This window comes from Marmota flaviventris, chromosome 8 (genome assembly GCF_047511675.1).
Source record: "Marmota flaviventris isolate mMarFla1 chromosome 8, mMarFla1.hap1, whole genome shotgun sequence".
NCBI lineage: Eukaryota > Metazoa > Chordata > Mammalia > Rodentia > Sciuridae > Marmota > Marmota flaviventris.
The window spans coordinates 66,722,016-66,726,369 of NC_092505.1; the positions used below are offsets into that span (position 1 = coordinate 66,722,016).

General features: G+C 37.7%; 1 non-coding gene across 1 annotated transcript; it reads right to left on the minus strand.

Moving 5' to 3' along the window:
- Positions 1 to 2,640: 2,640 nt before the first annotated feature.
- On the minus strand, positions 2,641 to 2,717 carry Trnaa-ugc (transfer RNA alanine (anticodon UGC)). The gene has a single exon. It is a non-coding gene; the product is annotated as a tRNA-Ala (tRNA).
- Between the last annotated feature and the right edge of the window lie 1,637 nt (positions 2,718 to 4,354).

Consider the following 4,354-nt stretch of genomic DNA (forward strand, 5'->3'; position numbering starts at 1 on the left):
TTCCTTTGCTGTACATGGATCTAATAATACTTCCTCATAGGGCAATCATGGGGAATAAGGGAGATAATGTGGCAACTTGTCTAGTAGATTAAGTAGCATATTATGGTCCTGTAGATCTAAGGAAACAGGCCTGTCCCTTTTATGGCGCTGAGATTTTGTGGGTTTTATCTTTTTATTTTGTGAATAAATGTCTTTATCATAGAATGTGAATCCTTAAACTTGGTATTATAAATAAGTCTTATACCCTACATTTCACCCATGGATTCTTCTCTGCTGCTCTGGTATTAGTGCTTGCTCAAAGTTAGTTGAGGTAGAAAAAGAAGAAAGAAAGAAGGAAGGAAGGAAGGAAGGAAGGAAGGAAGGGAGGGAGGGAGGGAGGGAGGGAAAGGAAAGGAAGGGAAGGAAAGGAAGGAAGAAGGGAAGGAAGGGAAAGAAAGGAAGGAAGGAAAGGAAGGAAGAAGGGAAGGAAGGGAAAGAAAGGAAGGAAGGAAAAAAGGAAAGGGAAGGAAAGGAAGGGAGGAAGGAAGTCAGGAAGGAAAGGAAGGGAAGGGCAGAGAAGGAAAGGAAGGGAAGGAAAGGAAGGAGGAAAGGAAGGAAGAAAGGAAGGAAGGAAGGAAGGAAGGAAGGAAGGAAGGAAGGAAGGAAGGAAGGAAGGAAGGAAAGGAAAGGAAAGGAAGGAAGAAAGGAAGGAAGAAGAGTGGAAAGAATGTTTTTTTTTTTTTTAAGCAAATGGCCCTGGGTGTAGGGTTTCTGTCTATAAAGAGGAAGTTAATAATCACTGCTTGGTAATTAGGGGCTTGATGTAACTGTTAAGCTGCTGACATATTAAATGTCAGTGTAGGAAACTATTTTTTAAACCATAGCATATTTCTATTCAATGAGTAAAAGCATCATGGATTTATATACCTAGGAAAGATTCTGAAAAGTTGTTTAGCTTAATTTCTCTCTTCAAACATGATTACATCCATTGCATTAAGACACAGGTAAAGCCTCCATTAGCACTAGAAGGCTAATTCTACTAGGAAGAAGTGTGTAAGCATGGCAGGCCAACACTGCTTAACCTAGAATATTTACTACATTGTCTCTCTTAATCCCAGTTGGACTCCCATTGCTGATATTCTGTGAGTAAAATGCCAATGGTAGGCATGTGTTCTCCAGCAAGTCACTCTTAAAACCACTTATTTTTGAGGGAAAGGGAGGGAGACGGGGAATTGCACGGAAGATGGAAGGAGACCCTCATCATTATACAAAATACATGTATGATGATGTTAGGAAAAAGAAGTGTGTCACATTAGATTGGGTAGAGAGAACTGATGGGAGGGGGGGAGGGGAAGGGGGGAAAGGAAAGACAGCAGAATGAAATAGACATTATTATTGCTGTATGTATATACGTGACTGCATGAGAAATTATACCTCATTTGATTCAAATGTATGATATGTCAAGATCATTGTACTGTCATGCATAACTAATTTAAAAAAATAAATTTTAAAAAACACTTATTTTTTTCCCCATCACAAGGATTTGTCAACTATCCTGAGTCGGAGCTCCTCAAAATGTTACTAAAGAGCCAATGGGAAGCAATAAAGCTAACAAGCATGAAAATTTAAGATAATCTGATTCAAATTAGGGAAAGGGGATTTGGCTTAATGGGTTAAAGTTTGCAAACAGAAAAAAAGTTGTCAAAACCCAATTTTCATTTCTATGTAGGTTTCTAAATATTCTGATCTTGAACAAAACTATATTAAATTTTCTAAGGATATCAGTTGACTCAGAAAATAAAAATGTTGTTTGGCCTAAATCTACACATTGTTGAAATCCAAGGCATTTCTATGAAATCTAGGTGGAAGCTTCCATGAGCCCACAACTCTTAAATTTTATATGTTTGCAAAATCAGAATCATGTGGATAATGCTAGCATTTACCACCAGCTTGAGCAGCAGCCAGACCTTCTTGGCTCTTTGAGTGCCTCGATGACTGAACACAGAAAAAAGTATCCTAAGGAAACAATTTTATAGGCTTCCCTCTAGGAACAGGACATCCAAATGCTCTCTTCTCAAAGCAACATCTTTCAAAATAGTACACTTTTATATCCTTGAACATGCAATGAGTTGGTTCTGGCTAGTTTCTGAGGTGTCCTCAAGTCTTTCTTCCTATTGCCTAAATGCAAAGTGCTTGTCTTCTTTTTAATGGTGCTAATCTCATCAGCAACCACATCTTCCTGCACTGTGACTTTAAATATGCTCCTTTCCTGGTCAAACTGCAAGTTTTTCAAATCATTCTGCTCTGCTTCTTGCTCTTGAATCTCACTACAAAACTGGTTAAAAGCAGTCAGTAATACCTACACCACTGCTTCAATGTTTTGCTATCTTGAATTTCCTCTGCCCAATTAATTAGTCCATCCTTTAAATTCAGCTTCACACAAAATTCTAAGGGAATGGGCAAAATGTAGACAAGTTATCTGCCAGAACTGAATGATCTCTACTCCATTTCCCAATAGAGCCCTCATTCCCATTTGAAATCTCATGAACACAATCTTTAATGTATGCATTATCAGCTTTCTGGTATTTCGAGCTCACACTAGAATCACCCATTAAGTGCTGCTTACAACTTCTAGGGTTTTTGTTGTTGTTGTTTGTTTGTTTGTGGGGCTGGGGATTGAACCCAGGGCCTTGTGCATGCAAGGCAAGCACTCTACCAACTGAGCTACATCCCCAGCAACATTTAGGATTTTTATACCCTACCTCTCCAAATCTTTCAAAACTTCTCCACAATCCAGTTCCAAAGGCTTCTGAACCACATCATCAGATATAATCACAGCAATGACCCCACTTTTCAGTACCAATTTTCTGTTTGTTAACTTTTTGTTGCTTTGACAAAATACCTGAGAAAAACAACTTAGAGGAGGAAAATTTATTTTGGTCCATGGTTACAGAGGGTTCATTCTATGGCCATCTGACCCTATTACTTTGAGCTGGAGATAAGATGATGTGTCATGATGGAAGGGAATGTTGGAGTAAAATTGCTCGCCTCAGGTGACCAGGAAAGAGAGGGGTGGGGGGAAGTGGCCAAGGACAAGATATACTGTTTAAGGACACACCCTCAGTGACCCACCTCCTCCAACCAGGCTCCACCTCTCAAAGTTTCTGTCACTTCCCAATAGCACCACAGGCCAGCAACCAAGCCTTTAGCACATGGCCTTTGGGGGTCGTTTTATATCCAAACCACAACGAATCTTTTCATAATACTAAGCCTTATGATTTATAGGACATAGGATAGCTTTCCATTTATTTGTGTCTTCTTCAATTTATTTAAGTGATGTTTTATTATTTTTAAATACAGAAGTCTCTCACCTCCTTGCTTAAATTTATTGCTATTTTTTTCTTTTTGATATTATTATAAATAAAATTGGTCTTTTAATTTTCTTTCAGCTTATTTATTATTATTTATAGAAATGCAACTGAAATTTGATTATTGATTTGTCACAGCTCTGCTACTCTAATTATTTTAACAGCATTTTCTGTACATGGTTTTCTACATAGAATATTATGTCCTCTGCAAACATAATTTAACTTCTTACTTCCCAATATGAATGCCCTTTCTTTCTTCTCTCTTTTTTCACTCCCCCCCCCTTTCTCTTTTCTTCATTTTTTTTCCCTCTTGCACTGGGGATTGAACCCAGAGGTGCTCTACCACTTTTATTGATTGATTGACTTATCTACTTACTTATTTCTATTTCTAGGCAGGGTATTGCTAAGTTGCCCAGGTTGGTCTTGAACTTTGTGATCCTCCTGCTCCAGCCTCCTGAGTCACTGGGATTATAGGCATCCATCATTATGTGCAAATGTTTTGATTGATTTTCATGTAACTTGAAATATAGAGAAAAATCCCACTTGACTATATGATGTATAAATGTTTCAGGCTTCTGTGGAATTTGGTCTGGTAGGATTTTTCAATGAATAGTCATCACCTTTATTTTCTAAAAGTACCTTTAATCTGGTTTTGGGAATTAGGATAATGTTGGTGTCATAAAATTAATTTGAAAGTGTTCCCACCTCCTTAGTTTTTTGGGAGAGGATTACTGTTAATTCTTTAAATGTTTGGCAAAATCTACCATGAGGCCACCCAACACTGGGAATTTCTTTTGTTGGGATGGTTTTGATTACCAGTTCAATCATCTCAGTGGTTACAGGTTTGTTAGTGCTTTTTGTTCCTCCAAAATTCAGTCTTGGAAAGTTGCACACTTCTAAAAATTTATCCATTTCTTCTAAGTTGTCCATCTTGTTGCATGTGGTTGTGTATTGTAATCTCTTCCAATTGTTTTTATTTCTGTGATATCAGTTGTAATATTTTTCTT